The 18,520-nt window shown below is 35.9% G+C and overlaps 1 long non-coding RNA gene across 1 annotated transcript in view; it reads right to left on the bottom strand.

Annotated features, from left to right (window-relative positions):
* Positions 1-6,971: 6,971 nt before the first annotated feature.
* The window catches only part of LOC107061988 (uncharacterized), a 22,305-nt gene continuing 10,756 nt past the window's right edge, over positions 6,972-18,520 (bottom strand). Inside the window, exons 2-3 of the long non-coding RNA XR_001474352.1 lie at positions 9,057-9,121; positions 6,972-8,492 (exon numbers count right to left, since the gene is read on the bottom strand). This is a non-coding gene — a long non-coding RNA (uncharacterized lncRNA). The remainder of the gene's footprint in view (positions 8,493-9,056; positions 9,122-18,520) is intronic.

Here is an 18,520-nt window from a genome sequence, read left to right as displayed (position 1 = left end):
TCGGTTATTAGTAGCTCCCACAGTTCAGTCAGACTCTATTGCATTGACCATATTTCAGTACAGTCAGTATTCAGTCTCAGCATGTTATAAATTTGGTCATTGCATCAGTTAGCTCAGTATTCAGTATTTTCAGTATCTATATCATGTTCAGATTATTTCATTGCTTTATTGCTTTGTTCAGTTATATGTTATTTCAGTTGTATTCTATCATGCATGCTCACTACCCTTCAAGTACTGACGCATACTCTGCGCTACATCTTCTCGTGATGTAGGTTCAGGTTCTCAGCATCCAGATCACGCTTAGATCGGTTCCCCATCTCCAGCTCAGCAGAATCAGTAGTGTGTCCTCATTCTCCGAGGACAATAGTCATGAGTTTTCTTTTCAGTTATTTTTAGTCCTTAGTTTCTAGTTTTTCTAAGACTTAGGTTGGGGGCCTGTCCCAGCTATTTCTAGTCAGTTAGAGGCTTATTTTACAAACATAGTTAGATTCAGCTTAGTATTGAGTTAATACCATTTTTGTATTAAACTCAGCAGTTATCATTTATCTCAGTTATAGTATATGGGTATTCCCCATCTTTTTATTTTTATTTATGTATTTAGCTTCCGCATCAGTTTATTATCTTTAGTATGCTCATGATCAGGCCAACAGGTTAAGGTTGGGATCACTTGTGGTCCTAGTTCCCGTGTCCGCGTCTCGGGGGTAGTCTCGTGGGGTGACATAAATAGAGGTGAATTCATCCAGAACACTCGTGCACTTATAGAGCTAAAAGAGCAATTGAAAAATCAACTTCGCAAGAGCTACCAGCAGACTGAAGGAACACAATGAAGAACCTGGTCCTATTACAGAGTTTATGTATTACGAAGTTTTCATTGAGTCGTAGTATTGATGTATCTTTAGTTCACTGTGTTATAAACTGAATTATGAGTTTTTCCTCAAGTTGGGATAACTTGAAGACTTGGGAATACATACCTTGGGAGGTTTGTGTTGAAGTTCGGGAATTATAGTTCGTAATTCCTTAGGTTACATAGGCTTGTAATCTATTTTGTGTTGAGGCTCAGCCATTTAGTGAAGTTGGAGTTAAATCCTGTCGTGTTACAGGTCGTGGTTTTTTACCTCTTTTTGAGTTGGGTGTTTTCCATGTAAAATACAATATTTTTACTTACTGTTCGTACTAATTTGTTGGAACATGTTAGGCAACTTGTTTCATACTTAGGTGAAAAATTAAAGTTAGTAAATTACTAGGTCGTGCAGACTATCAATTGGTATTAGAGCGGATTTTCTTATTAAAAGTTTAAACATTTAAGAAAAGATGAGGATGATTACTGCACCTCCACTCGGATACATTGAAAGACAAGATATCAAAGGCCTCTGCTATTCAATGGCTAATATTACTCATGGTATAAAGCAAGGATGTAAATTTTTATTGAGACTAAAGATTATGAACTTTGGAACATAGTTATTGATGGACCAATGTACCCAACAAAAAGGAATGCTGAAAAAAATGATGTACAAAAAGAAAGAGTGAATATGAGGGGGTTGACCTCATGATTCTTGGAAAGAATGTCAAAGCTCAGTTTATTCTTATTTGTGGCCTTGGACCAGATGCGTACCACCGAATATCTAGTTGCACAACTGCAAAATAAATTTGGGATACTTTCATGAATGCACACGAAGAAATAGATAGCAAAACATGGTCCATCGACAATTTTCAGGCTCGTTGTCACAATTATAAGAAGATAAAAAAATGATACGAAAGATTATGACATAACGGTTTCATAGGGATCAACATCAAAAGATACTAATAATAAAAAGGTAGATGAGGCTCCTCTCATGAATATTGGAGGAGGAGGAGGAGAAAACCCTGAAATCTGATGAGCTGGAGACCAGCTAGAGCTGAGGGCGAGTCGAAGTCGATGGTACACTTGTTGCACTCCACAAAAGAAAACACAAGTAGGGGTTAGTACAAGGAACATGTACTGAGTAGGTATCATCGGCCAACCCAAAATAGAAAATAATATGTAATGAATAATAGTATAAAATCAACTATGACACTTAGCAGGTGGAAAGCAACAAACAACATGAACCAGTGACAACAACACTAAAGTAAGTACGTATTCAGTCAACAATATCAAGAACATACTTGAGGAATCATTCCTCCAAACCAAGCGATTTTGGGAATTGAGTTCTTTGAGATTGAGTACATTACGTTGTTTATATATGTTTTTCTTTAATATTACTGTGCCGGAACGTGACACCCGATACAATAATACCATGTCGGAACGTGACACACTATCTAATAATACCATGCCGAAACTTGACACCCGATCCAATAATGTCATTAATTTATCATTTTTTATCACCACTTTTCACTTCATTAACAATAGTTCATCAAGCCGTCTTTATTCAAGGAATCACTTCGATAGAGAGGGTGCAAGATTATAAGTTCACGATTTCAGAATTTAAGACGAATCAGAAACCACACAATCAAGTACATAGAAAACTTCACAATATCACTTAATGCATATCAAACACTATTAAGAGTCTATCTATTAAATAGAATAAACCATAACCTACCTCCACCGAAGAAGCGAATTCAAGAAAACTACTTCTCCAATGCTTTTCATTTCCTCAATGCCTCCGAACCTTTCCAATCTATCAAGTATGCGTAATTCGTAAGTTAACGAGTCTATAGACACTTATATTACTTCATGTATAGCCTAGACCCAAAAATCATCAAACACAATTCTATATTCAAATTCCTAATCTTGAGGTCAATTAATACGCCAAGACTCCTATTTCTTATATTCAAGCCTAAGGTTAAGTCTTTATTTCTTTGAATAACATAACCTTAATGGTATTCAAATAATATACTACACTCAATATTTAATTACCTACCGTAATATATTAAACTTAATTTATAATATTATAACCATCAAAATAATAAGGACGAAATCCACATCATACAATGAGCCATGACTTTGTTGTACAGACTACAGATTAATGGTTGCCAGCTTCATATCATACCTTACAACCACATACAGTACCTCCAATCTTTCCAATTGTTTCACTGCCCCTGAGCACTCATTACCCATTAAGTTTCAAATTATTTTATCCAAAAATTCAACCAACACTGCATACTTGTTCTTTCCAATGTCTCATCTAATTACAATAATATAATAATAATCATACATTATCGCCTAACATTCACTAAAATTAGACAAACAACATAATTGAATAGATAAGACAAATGGATAATTAATGCATTCCAAGGATTTCCACCCAATTAATATAAACCCATTACATATTACTTAAAGAAATCAAAGAGTTGAAGCATTACCTGGATGGCAGTCGCTTCTGGTTGACGCCGCAGGTAGTGTTTCTCTCGTTAGTCTTTTTAATTATCTAGGGTTAATAATTATGAACTAATAAATATTAAAACTTACTAATTTTAATGTTATCTTTTTTAACCACCAACTAAATTAATTATTAAAACTACCCGCACTAATTACATATTGTAGTTACGAATAGTCCAAAATACCCATTTAGAATCTATTGGAAAGTATTTTATGAAATAAAAAGCTCTAATACTCAAAACGACCAAAAGGGTCGTTACATTAGATACCAATTTACCCATCAATCGTCCTCAAATGATCAAAAGAAGGTGAGGGTAAGAAAGGGTACTTGAATCGACAAAAAAGGTGTGGATATCTTTCATGCATATCAGCCTCACTCTCCCAAGTGGACTCTTCAACTGGGGGATTCTTCCACTGAGCCTCGATAGATGCAATATCTTTCGACCTCAACTTGCGGACTTTCCTATCTAAAATAGCTACAGGCTCTTCCTCATAAGACAGATTCTCATCAAGCAGGACCGAATCCCAACAAATAATATAGTTTTCATCACCGTGGTAGTTTTTCAGCATGGACACATGAAATACCGGGACAACCATGGAGGCAAGGCCAATTCATAGGCCACCTTCCCCACACGCTTAAGAACTTCAAATGGCCAAATATACCTCGGACTAAGTTTACCTCGCTTACCAAACCGCACCACACCCTTCATGTGTGAAACCTTCAGCAAGACTTTCTCACCCTCTATAAACTCTAAGTCCCTGACCTTCCGATTTGCATACTCGTTCTGCCTGCTCTGAGCTTGTATGAATTTTACTTTCTCTAATAATTCTCTCAAAAGATCGGTACCCCAAGGTCTCACCTCGATTGCATCAAACCAATCAATGGGAGACCTACATCTCCTCCCATATAATGCCTCAAATGGGACCATATCAATACTCGAGTGATAACTGATGTTGTATGTAAACTCAACTAACAACAAAACTATTCCCAATGAACACCAAAATCTATCACACATGCACGAAGCAAATCCTCTAGCACTTGAATTGTTCGCTCAGATTGACCATCGATCTGAGGATGAAATGTGGTACTAAGATCCATCTAGTACCTAATTCAGCATGCAAGGTCCTCCAAAAGTTAGAAGTAAATTGTGTACCTCTATCTGATATGATGGTAATTGGAACTCCATGCAATTGAACAATTTCACGGATATAGAGTTTAGCTAACTTCTCTGCATTGTAAGTCATGTTGACCGGAATAAAGTGAGGAGACTTAGTTAACCTGTCAACAATTACCCATATATAATCTAGCTTACCCAATGTCTTTGGAAGACCAACCACAAAATCCATTGCAATTCTTTCCTACTTCCATTCAAGAATGGGCATTCTCTGAAGTGTCCCTCCAGGCCTCTAATGTTCATACTTTACCTGTTGATAATTCGGACATTGGGAAACAAAATCAACAATGTCACACTTCATTCTACTGCACCAATAATGTTGTATCACATCACGATACATCTTGGTTGCACCAGGATGTATAGAATACCTCAAACTATGAGCCTCTGCAAGGATAGTATGGGTCAAATCATCAACACAGGGTAAACATACCTGCTCCTTAATTCTCAAGACGCCTTCCTCATCAATCAGAACCTCTTTAGCCTCTCATCGCAATACCATATCTTGAATTCTACTCAGCTTCTCATCATCAAACTGCTTTCCCTTAATCTTGTCAAGAAAATAATATCTTACCTCCACACAGGCCAAGAATCCTCCTTTCTCAAGTACTTCCAGCCTCATAAAGTCATTAGCCAGAGTTTGAACCTCTCTAGCGAATGGGCGTCTAGAAACCTGTAAGTGGGCTAAACTACCCATGCTCCCTTCTTTTCTACTTAGGGCATCTACCACAACATTAGCTTTCCCTGGGTGGTATAAAATAGAAATATCATAGTCTTTTAGTAACTCCATCCACCTCCTCTGCCTCAAATTCAAATCCTTCTGAGTGAACACATATTGTAAACTACGGTGATCTGTATACACTTCACACTTGACCCCATATAGATAATGTCTCCACTATTTCAATGCAAACACAACCGCAGCCAACTCCAAATCATGGGTCGGATAGTTATGTTCATGAACTTTCAATTGCCTTGAAGCATAGGCAATTACATTCCTCTCATGCATTAGCACTGCACCAAAACCAGAATAAGATGCATCACAATAAACAATGAAATTCTTACCTTCCACAGGAAAAGCAAGAATCGTCGCAGTAGTCAACAAGGTCTTGAGTTTTAAAAAACTCTCTTCACACTCATCTGACCATATAAAGGGAACATTCTACTTGGTCAAGTTAGTCAGTTGGGAAGCAATGGAAGAAAATCCCTTGATGAATCGGCGGTAGTAGCTAGCTATACCAACGAAGCTCCTTACCTCTGAAACATTAATAGGCCTTACCCAACTCTTCACTCCTTCAATCTTAGTGGGATCCACCATCACTCCATCCTTAGAAACCACGTGCCCCAAGAAGGACACTGAATCGAGCCAAAACTCACAGTTGTATAATTTGTCATAAAGCCTTTTCTCCCTTAACAACCCCAATACAATTCTCAAATTCTCCTCATGTTCCTTCCTGCTCTTTAAATATATCAGTATATCATCAATAAATATGATAACGAAGAGGTCCAAATATGGCTTAAAAATTCCGTTCATCAGGCTCATGAAAGCAGCAGGGGCATTCGTAAGCCCAAAAGACATTACTAAGAATTCATAATGTGGGACCTGGTTCGAAAAGCAGTCTTTGGCATGTTTGTTGCCCGCATTTTCAATTGATGATAACTGGACCTCAAATCAATTTTCGAGAAGACACAAGCACCATGTAACTGGTCGAACAAGTCATCAATGCAAGGAATGGGATACTTGTTCTTAATAGTTACCTTATTCAACTGCATGTAGTCTATGCACATTCGAAAACTAACATCATTCTTCTTCACAAATAAAATTAGAGCACCCTAAGGAGATGCACTCGGTCTAATAAAACCTTTACCTAACAACTCCTGAAGTTGGGCCTTTAACTCCCTTAACTCAATTGGGGCCATTCTATAAGGTGGAATGGAAATAGGGTGAGTCCCCGGCTCCAGGTCAATACAAAAATCAATGTCTCTATCTGGTGGCATACTGGGAAAGTCTGCAGGAAAGACATCCGCAAACTCACAGACTATCGAAACAGACTTGATCGAAGGCACTTTGGAAGTATCATCCTTGAGATGTGCCAATAAAGTTAAAGTCACCCTCCCACACTAGTGGATCAATCCCAGGCTTGGCCAAAGTCACAGTCTTAGCATTACAATCTAAGATAGCAAAATTTGGAGAAAGCCAAGTCATACCCAAAATTACATCAAAATCAACCATCTCTAGAATAATCAGATATACATAAGTATTGCTCCCCATAAAAGCCACAAGGCAAGACCTATACACCTTCTCAACTATCACAGATAGAGACACAAATAGGCATGTCAAGCAAATCATAATGCAAATCAAGACTAGTAGCGAACGAGGAAGATACATAAGAAAATGTGGATCCAGGATCAAACAATACATAAGCCATGCGATCACATACCAGAAAAGTAACTGTGATAAGAGCATCACATGTCTCTACCTCTGACCTCCCGGGGAACGCATAACAATGAGCCCTATCACCTGTTTATCCATTGCCCCTGCCGGGCTGCACTCCAATAGTTCCAACTTTCCCGCCACCCTGGCTAAACTGGTGACCACCATTACCTTGGCCATCATGTCCTCCAGAATGACAGCTTCTACCATGACCACCTCTACCTCTAGCTTCTGGGGATTTGTAACTCTGAGCCTGACTCTTCTTTGGACAATATTTCATGATATGTCCGGCCTCTCCACATCCATAACAAGTCCTGGAGTCGAGTGTAGGTCTCTGTGAAGATAAAGAAGACTGGAGATAACCCCCAAACTCAGAAAAAGGATGACTGATCTACGACGGACCCTCAGCTGAAGACTGCAATAAGACTGAATAGGACAGGGTTGATATCTCCCTAAACTCTGCCCTCTGGAGTACGAACCACTAAACTCACCTCCCTTACGGAACTTCTTAAACGTTGACACCTTGGTGAAGTCATCCGGCTGTACCCTCTCTACCTCTATCACAAAATCAACCACTTCCTGAAAAGATTTTACAGAAGCAGCTACCTGTAAAGCTGGAATCTGCAAATCTGACCTCAAACCCTTTACAAAACGGCGAATCTGCTCTTGCGGACTGAAGCAAAGCTGAGTGGCATACCTGGATAATGCACGAAATTTGGCCTCATAAGCTGCAACAGACATCCTTCCTTGCTCTATGTTCAGGAACTCATCTCTCTTCATGTCCTTCAAAGTCTGGGGGTATATACTTCTCCATGAAGAAGCTAGAAAATGATGCCCAAGTCATAGGTGGTGCCTTTGCTGGTCGACACTCAACATGAGACCTCCATCACTTATTGGCATCCCCTTGAAACTGGTAGGTCACAAACTCATCACAGAATCACTCCACTATGTTCATCTTATGTAACAGCTCATGACAATCAACCAGGAAATCATAAGCATCTTCAGATTCAGTACCCTTGAAGACGGGAGGTTTCAACTTTAAGAACTTAATAAAGAGGTCATGCTGGTCACTAGTCATTATAGGCCATGTAGTAAATCGGGGAAACGTATTTGTTTCCAAGGACGCATCCATGCAGGGAGTCACAACAGTGGCATGTTGTATTCCTTGAACCTGAGGTGCGGGTGCAGAAAACATTGGTGGTGCCTGGCCTTGATCAGATAATCCGTTGAGATAATTAAGAACCTGATTAATCATTTCTTGTGTAGGTTAGGGTGGTGCTTCCTTCTCTTGAATTTGCTCATCTTCCCCCTCATCACCCTCTCTTGCTACCTCGTCAGCCGGTGGAGGGGTCACTACTCTATCCCTAGTTGGACAAGGTGATTGTTCTATGCCTCTGGTGGTTCTTCTTTTGCGACCTCTACCACGGCCTCTAACCACTGCTCCCCCTTGAGGTACTGCCCCAATGGTTGGCTCAGGGGCACCTCATCATGTCGGTGTTGGTGTTGCCATAACTGTTGCTCTAGTTCTGAGTATCTGCAAAATAGAGTGACGAAGGTCAGATACCAATTTGTATCACCTAGATACCAATTCGATTCAAGTAATATCATGAAGGAAATAAAAATATGGGGTTTTCCTAAATTTCTATAGCCTCTCGAAGAAAAGTAAAGGCGACCCCGTACAATTCCGCAAGACTCTACGAGACATGTCCTTGTGTGATGAGATCACCGAACCTAAGGCTCTAATACCAAGTTTGTCACGACCCAAAACGAGTCGTGAGTGGCACCCACACTTAACCTCCTAAGTAGGTGAACCAAGGAATCCAAACCCTAACATATATCAATAATTCAACTACGAAAAACAACAATAATGCGAAAGCTCAAATCTTATTAAAGTAACCAATCAAATAAACCTCTAAAGTCTATTACATATTATCCCCAAAACCTGAAAGTCATCACATCAAAGACATCTATTTTCAAAATACCAAGTCTAAGAGTATTAAAGACATCAAATAAGTAAAAAAGATTGTCTATGTTCGAAATTTAACGATATCATGCCATGAACGAGATAATCCATCACGAGCTAGAAGGAGTAGCTCACCCTGAAATTTGATGAGCTGAAGACTGGCAAGAGCTAAGGGTGAGTCGAAGTCGATGGTACACTTGCTGCACTCCACAAAAGAAAACGAAGAAAACACAAGTAAGGGTCAGTACAAGGAACATGTATCGAGTAGGTATCATCGGCCAACCCAAAATTGAAACTAATATGTAATGAATAATAGTATGAAATCAACTACGACACTTAGCACGTGGTAAGAAATAAACAACATGAACCAGTGACAACAACACTAAAGTAAGTACGTAATCAGTCAACAATATCAAGAACATACTTGAGGAATCATTCCTCCAAACCAAGCGATTTTGGGAATTGAGTTCTTTGAGATTGAGTACATTACGTTGTTTATATATGTTTTCTTTAATATTACTGTGCCGGAACGTGACACCCGATACAATAATACCATAGTCGGAACGTGACACACTATCTAATAATACCATGCCGAAACTTGACACCCGATCCAATAATGTCATTAATTTATCATTTTTTATCTACCACTTTTCACTTCATTAACAATAGTTCATCAAGCCTTCTTTATTCAAGGCATCACTTCGATAGATGGGGTTCAAGATTATAAGTCCACGGTCTCAGGATTTCAGACCAATCACAAACCACACAACCACACAATCAAGTACATAGAGAACTTCACAATATCACTCAATGCGTATCAATCACTATTAAGAGTCTATCTATTAAATAGAATAAACCATAACCTACCTTCACCGAAGAATCGAGGTCACGCAAGCTAATTTCCCAATGTTTTTCCTTTCCTCGAGGCCTCAGAATGTTTCCAATCTATCATGTAAAAACAATTTCCAAATGTTGAGTTCAATTAATATGTCAAGTCTCCTATTTATTAAATTCCAAGCGGTTAGGTCTATAACTTTAATGGAAGTCATATAATATAATACACCTAATATTTAATTACCTAACTCAATATATCAAAAATTGAATTAAAATAAGATAACTAAAAAAAATGAAAACCTAAGGTTAAGTTCTATCTCCAGTAACCTCAATTACGGAAAACAAACAAAATATAATACCATTAGAGCCACAGAAACCAATACTCCCAATTCCTGTGATCAACTTTGATCCTATAGGCAATTCGCCTGACATGTACTCTTAATTATTAACTATAAAATTTCTCCAACATATAAAAGAATCACCACATTAATACTTGAACAATAACTACCAAAGACTATGCATTACTCCTCCACCCACCAATAAACATTCGGCATCCTAATTCTAATCCATTATAATTTATTTAAAGCAATAGAAGAACTGAAATTACCAGGATCTTTCTCATTTATTTTATCCAAAAATTCAACTAACACTGCATACTCGTTCTTTCCAATGTCTCATCTAATTACAATAATATAATAATAATCATACATTATCGCCTAACATTCACTAAAATTAGACAAACAACATAATTGAATAGATAAGACAAATGGATAATTAATGCATTCCAAGGATTTCCACCCAATTAATATAAACCCATTACATATTACTTAAAGAAGTCAAAGAGTTGAAGCATTACCTGGATGGCAGTCGCTTCTGGTTGACGCCGCAGGTAGTGTTTCTCTCGTTAGTCTTTTTAAGTATCTAGGGTAACTAATTATGAACTAACAAATATTAAAACTTACTAATTTTAATATTATCTTTCTTAACCATCAACTAAATTAGTTATTAAAACTATCCCACTAATTCTATATTGTAGTTACGAATAGTCCAAAATACCCATTTAGAATCTATCGAAAAGTATTTTATAAAATAAAAAGCTCTAGTACTCAAAACGACCAAAAGGGTCGTTACAGCATGGATCTTAAAAACTTCAAAACTATAACTAAAGAAGAAATTTTTTCTCTAAAGAAACAGGGTGATAAACTTGAGTCATCAAACTTGAATTAAAAATCTGAAATTCTTAAGCTGTCCATTATTCAAAACGGTAAGATAAATGATACTGAGAACAGATTAGAACATATTATGAAAGAATGCAAAATTGATTTTTTTGCAAAAAAGATAAGGCAAAAAAAAACTAAATCTAGAAGTGTCTAGGATGAAAATGGACCCTGCAAGAGCTAATAGATGGACTAATTCCTCTGGAATTTGCAACAAATTGAGTGATAGGGTGCACAATGAGAAGGCTAGTATAGAATGCCATAAAGGAAATATTATCTCTGAAGATTCGTGCTATATTTGTGGTAAAATTGGTCATCCAACTACTGAATGTCCAGGTGCTAATGATTTTTGAAAAATAAATACTAAATTGGCAAATGGAAATAGAATTATACATGTTGACAGAAACAGGTCCACTAACAAGTTGCCTAGATAGGCGAGAAGAAATTTGATTCACCCTTTTGATCATAAGAATGGACTCAAGCTTGTTTGGTTTCCTATGACTAACCCTTCAGCTATTTTACCGGTGAAGCTGAGAGGAAGCAAGTGATTTAATTCATAGATATTGATTGTTTAAGGGATATGAATGAAGACAAACAAAAGTTTATTTCGCTCACTTCACAAAAATGGGGAATATGTCATTTAAAAGAAAAAATTGGAATGTAGTGCATGTGTAAGGGGGAAGCAAGTGAGATTATCTTTTCAAAAAAGAGGGTGAGGATGAAAGTGAAACTAATGAGCGTGCATTGAAACATGTTGTACCACTTGATCCAACTGTTGAACAGACTAAGGCACATTAATAGGGGGAACAATGAATCTTGAAACTGATTCATCCACAAAATTATGTGGTTGTTGGATCACGTTGTTCTTAATTTCTATGAATCAGACAACAATTGATGGATTCTGACACTAAGTAGGAAGCATTTTGAAAAGAATAGTTTAGACTTGGGGATGATTAAGATTGCATGAACTCCCCTCAATGAATGGATAGAATAATTGTTCTCCTTAATTTTATGACCTAAAATGTTATTCAATTCAGCCTTACACATTTAGTTGTGTATCCCAATTCCAGATCCTTGACTTGTTTTAACCTAATTTTGTACTAGATTGTGTAGAGAAATGGTGCAATCAAGCAATGATGATCATAAAATTGCTCTTATCATGTATGTTCTATATTGATAGAGGTTAATATTGTCTAAAGTGAAACAGTTGAGCACGCATGTTTTATGTATTAATTGTTCTAATACAAAATAAAATAATCGGCAAAACTAAAGAGTCTTATTCTTTCAAATTGCTCTCCCCCCCATAGCTTTCTTGAATTTTTTTCTGCAAGTTTAAATCAGATATTCACCAAAATACATCTACTGATATTTCTGATGTTGTCCTCTTCAATTTGCTCTTAACTTAGTACATATATAATTGGGATAAGGCATAAATACCCCCCCCCCCTCCCAGACTATAACCGAAATTCCAGGGACACGCCTAAACTTAACTAAGATTCTATTACCCTCCTAAACTCATTTTTTCCGTATTTTTGTGCACTTTTTGTGCTGATGTGGCACCTTCAATCACCCAAATTTGTTGTGTTTGTACACACTCGTCTGCCATGTGTGTAAATATTATTTTTTAAAATAAAAAAATATTCTTAATTTTTTTTTTTGAAAAAAAATTCTTAAAAAAAAAATTCTTATTTTTATAACCTTGTATTTAAATTAAGTTAATACATATTTTTTTACCTTGTATAGAAACGATTTTTTTTTTACTTACATTCATTGTTTTTCTCTTTTATTTTTCTATTGAGTTTATTTTCTTTGTCTTTCATTTTGATTTTCAAATGTCTTGTATTTAAAATAAGTTAATTTTGAACGAATATCAAAATAAGTGAAGAAAATAAAATATAACATTAAAATTAAAGGACACTTTTAAATTGTTTTTTTTTTAAAATACACATTATTTATTAAAATTAATTAAAAGTGAAAAGATAATAAATAAATTAAAATAAATATTTTACAAAGAAAGAAATAAAAATAATTAAATATATATAAGTTTTATTATCAATATATATATGTACTAACTAATTATAAAGTTACTAATCAAAAAATGACATGTGTCCAATTTGTGCACTCATCACTTGCCTTCAAGAGAGCGTGCACACTCTCTATGACATGTCAGAATTTGTGATGTATTTATTCCATTTTAAATTATTTTAGAGGGGTAATAGGACTTTAGTTAAGTTTAGGTGTGTCTTTGGAATTTCGGTCATAGTCTATGTAACACCCTAGAATTTTTTTGAACTAAGACTCGAACCATCCTTCGTTGTGAGTAGGATTTTACCAAGGAATTTAAAATTTCTTAAGTATTAAGGTCATGTCACTAAATTTAGCACCTTGATTTCCAAAAAGAACTAAATTGGAAATAGCAAAATCTGAAATTTTGCAAGTTACGCTTAAGTTATGAGTTTTGGGTCAACTTCAAATGACCTAACTCTTACTACATGATGTGTTAGGTGGGATAAAAGATATTTAATGAAAGGTCTTTGAATTATCTTTCCAACGCCACCGTAATTTGTTAAGTTTCGAGGTCGGATGAGTGAGATATTCCCTTTTGAAGTTAGGTTGTCGAGTCAACGAAAGTTACCCAAAAATAGTAAAGGGTATTTTGGTCTTTTCCTTACCAAATCAGATTTAATTCATTTTTAGTAAGGTTTTAAGGGTCTAATCCTATTAGGTTCAGTTTCATAATCCTAATATACATCTAGGGTTTTAGTTGAGAGTTTAAGAAGAGAAAAGAGGAGAAAAGAGGAATGGATCAAGGCGTTCGTCGAGGTTCTTGAGTTTTGTTGTGGATTTTCGCCATGGGTCTAATCCCTAAGAGGTATGTAAGCTTCCATAGTGTTGGTCTCGTTCACCCACACGCCAATCATGTTATTTTCAGCGAAATTTCACTCTTGAAGTTGAAAGATTAGAGTTCTTGATGAGTTCTTGTAGAAGTGTTCTTGAAGTTCATCCTAAATCTTGTTGTGTTGGGGTTTTGATGATTTCTTGATATGAAAGTGAGTGTTTTGAGTGTTGTATTGAGTAGATTAGAGTGTGCTTATGTTAAGTAATCGAATCCAAGTGATTGGGGAAGAAACCATTCGAGTCTAGGCGAGTTAGGGTGAGAAAACGAGCAAAGAAATTCATCGGGTTTTCTGGGTTGGGGTCTGGCACGTCGCGCCAGCCAGTGCGCCCCAAATTATGTTCTGTAGTTTAGGGGCTGGCTCCCCGCGTCACTCAGTGCGCCAGGGTCGCCTGCCTCATCCAGTTTGCAGTCGGTTGCTCCGTTTGAGTTCGTTTAAAGTGTACCTTCACTCCTTTTCGATTCTAACTACTCTATGTATTCATGAGTCTACTTTATCATCACGAGATCCTTCATATCATGAAGCATAAATCTTGAATTCATAATTCACATTCAAGAGAGAGTCAAGAGTAGAGTTTAATAAAGCCTTTAAGTTCGATTGTGAATCCTTTGAGATCAACTATCGATTTGAGCTAAGTTTTGACGAAGTAAGTATGAGAATGAGAAGAGTCGGATACATGAGTTCCATAATGTTCTTTAGACCCTCGAGTCGAGTTGTTCATGCCCATAAATTTCGCATGAACTCCATAAGTTGAGTATCTTTGAGAGAAGTAGTATATTCAAGTTCTAAGTCTTGAGTATCGAGTTCCTAACCCTTTTGAGATTATATTCCTAATCATGAAGCTATTACATGTTACCCACGAAGTCCTTAAGTTGAGTAGTTCATGCCCATAATTATGCATGAACCATATGAGTCGAGAAATCTTGAGATGAGGAGTATCATTGAGTCTTTGGGTTGAGTTGTTCATGCCCATAATTCCGCATGAACCTTATGAGTTGAGCTTTCTTGAAATGAGTAGTATCATTGAAGTTCTTGAGTTCTAAGTTGTTGAGTTCCGAGTATCGAGTTCTTTGTATGGTTATTGAAAACCTTGAATTGAGTCGTTCACGTCCATCATTCGGCATGAACCCTATTTTAAGAAGTGTTTAACAACTTTTCTAAACTTGTTTTAAGACTTGAGCACTTGAATTGAGAAAGAGTAGAGTCGAGTTCATTTTCCTTAAAATGATATATGGAACTAAGTATTCCCAAGAGTAAATGTTTTCACATTTAAAAGAGGAGGAAACTAAGATTTCCAAAAGAGTTCTGAGCAGTTGAGTAACATCTCTTTTTAGAGAAAGATTTTGAGTAATAATATCAAACCATAGAAAGAGTTATGTTTTTAAACATATTAGTTGAGTAGATTTTGGGTGTAGTATTGAGCACCGATATAGGGATGAGTTCAGATAACTCAAGTCTCCACAAACCATGTAGCCGACGTGGGTAGAAAGGGTCATACTTTATAGATGATTCTTAATGATTTTTAGCATAGACTAGCGGATCCACTTAGTTGAGACATCTTATATCGTGGCAAAGTATAGGATAATTCTGGCAATGTGGGCGAGACGTTGTATCATCGCATAGCTCATAGTGATGGTTGTCAGTTAGAGAAACTCCGGCAGAGTTATATTATATTTTAATGTATACAAATTGAGTTTTTATTGTATTCTTCAATACATTGAGTTGTTTTCTACTGTTTCAAAAGTTTTCCATAAAGTGCATCTTTTATTGTTGCTTATTATTGAGTATCTTGAATTGAGTATCTTGAGTTGAACTGTGCTTCATTGAGTCGAGTACCTTATTGTTGAGTTGAGCCCCATTTTACTGAGTTAAGAACCTTATTACTAAGTTGAGTATCTTATCATCAAGTACTTCTGAGTTGAGTAAGTTTGAGTAGTTTTGAGTATCGATCCTTGAGTATTTCTTGAGTTGAGTAAGTTTGAGAAGAGGTAAGTATGTTTCCTTGCTACTAGTTCAAGCTTATGTTTATGCTTTAGAATTCCCCTTACTTGATCATACATTCCACGTACTGAGCCATATGGCCTGCATCGTTTCATGATGCAGATACAGGTACTCATGATCATGAACAGGCGCTTCGTTAATACCGCATGCAGTTCGAGTTAACTATGGTGAGCTCCGAAGTGTTCCACTTGTACTTTCAGTTATATCAAATGTTAGGATGTCGTGGGTCTTGTCCCGACTTCCATCTTTGTCAGTTAGAGGCTTCATAGATAGAAACTAGAGTTTGAGAAGTCAGTTTCATTTATCTTATTAAATGTTTTAAAGACTTGAGTTGCCTATTGTTGGCTAGTTGAATATTCAATTTATATTCAGAGTAAATTATTTGAGTTAAAGCTTTGTATTTGAGTTTCATGAATTTTATTTAGTTTTTAAGATTTTGTATGCTTGAGTTAGTCTTCCGCTTGTAGTCAGCCAGGATGAGGGTTCGCTTTGGGACCAGCAATGATTCTCGAGTGCCGACCACATCCAGGGTGTTGGAGCTTGGATCGTGACAGTCTAGGGGGTACTTATGCATTTTCCCTATGTAATTCTCATTTGAGGAGGGAAATCTAGTTCCTCATTTTCAGTTCATGATAAAGAACCAACTCCTGAAATACATCTTTTTTCTACTCCACCTTGAACTCCCATCTAGAAATCATAAGTGTCAAACGGATGAACTATTAAAGAAGGTCTTAGAGATGGCATGAAAAAAAGATCCAATAAGCGCAAGCAAAAGTGATAAACTCTAGGTTACTTTAGAAGAGCAATCTAATTTTTTTATTTCATCCATTTGTACAAGGAAGTTTGAGGTTGATAACTCAACTTTCTTCTTTCGCTTTATAACTTTGCATTACTTAAGCATATGTAGTGCCATCATAGAGTTTATCTATGATGGTCATAGAATATCTAATTCTTTCTAGCTCTTATTTTCTTCATCGTTATTAAAAAGTAGAGGTTGCTAGCCTAACCTCATTACAATTTTCAGCTAAAGTCTTCTTCTAATTACTAGAAAATTATCACTATATGTATAATACAATTAATACTTAAATATATTAATTATTTCCTAATAAAGACATGACACTAGAAATATAGTGAATTTTTCCCCAAATTTATAATTTTTTATTTAATTGGCAAAACTTTATTTGATATTTTAGAACTTTGAATTAAACTATTTAACAGTTATTATCAATATTGACTAATAAGATTTTTGAAAATAAAACCCAATGTATTGCATTTAGGGTTATAAACTACAAACATGTACACACGAATAACTAGTTATATAATAAACGCAAAAATTTTAGAGGTCTTTTAACTTTTGGAGGATTAAAGTATATGCTTCAGTGACCTTACACTTGAGTTACAAGCAATAAAAGATTTTTTTTTCCATTCCAATGTCCTCACATTCCATCACTAATAATTTCCAATTTTACTTCTATAATTTAGACTAATAAGTAAAGCTACTTAATTTTTTTCAGCTATGTTGATGCTACAATTTTTCCACTAATATTTTATTTTTTCCCAAGATACCTTAAATAATCGTCTCTAGTAAATAAGGTAATTAAGTCAAACATACAATTATAATTATGATGATATGACATTTGAGCCTAAACTCAGCTTTTAAAAAGGGATTATCCAGGAATACATATGGTGTGCCTTCAGTAACACAATAGCACACAATTGTAACTGGGGTTTTAGGCCAAGAGCAAGACATGACACATGTGCTTTTTAGAAGTCAATCAGACATCAATTTTTAATTCAAACATTATAACTTGTATACCAAAAAACTAGTAATTCATACAAATATATTAGCTAAGTACTTAGTCTCCATATCAATTTTCAAGATTAAAATAACTGAGCACCCATTAATTCAATATCCAATTAAAACCCTTGATATGAGTACAATCTTTTGTACTATGCATCTAAAGGTCTATGTATAGGAGTTCAAGCTAATGTAAGGTGTCAAGGAATATGTTATTTGCGGATGATATAGTTCTAATTGACGACGTGGCTTGGGCAAAAGTCAACACTAAACAGGAGAGATGTGGAGACAGACCTTAAAATCTAAAGAATTCGGGTTGAACATAACCAATCGCAAGTTCAATGACATAGCACATGAGATTAGTGTGGAAGTATAACTTAATACACAAGCAGCCCCAAAGAGGGAAATTTCAAGTATATATCATAGATCTATTATCCAAAAAGATGGGAGATTGACAACGATGTTACGCATCGTATTGGTGTTAGTTGGATGACATTGAAGCTTGCATATGGAGTCTTGTGTGATAAGCTGGTGCAACCTAAACTTAAAGGCAAGTTCTACAAAGTGATGGTTAGAATTAGGGGTGTTCACGGGTTGGTTTGGATCGGTTATTGGTCAAAACCAAAATCAAACCAACTTAATCGGTTTTAAAATTATCAAAACCAAACCAAACCAAATATAATATACATTTATCGGTTTGGTGATTATCGGTTTCGGTTTGGTTTGGTTTGGTTCGGTTATTCGGTTATTAACCACACACAAAAATAAAAGAAACAATTCATTTAAAATGTGAAAAAAGTGACAACAATCCATTCAAAACGAAAAATAGTTAGAATGACTTAAATTACTAAA

This window comes from Solanum tuberosum, unplaced genomic scaffold, assembly GCF_000226075.1.
Source record: "Solanum tuberosum cultivar DM 1-3 516 R44 unplaced genomic scaffold, SolTub_3.0 scf00187, whole genome shotgun sequence".
Taxonomy (NCBI): domain Eukaryota; kingdom Viridiplantae; phylum Streptophyta; class Magnoliopsida; order Solanales; family Solanaceae; genus Solanum; species Solanum tuberosum.
The sequence above is the reverse complement of the archived record's forward strand: the minus strand, read 5'-3'. Positions and strand labels throughout refer to the sequence as shown.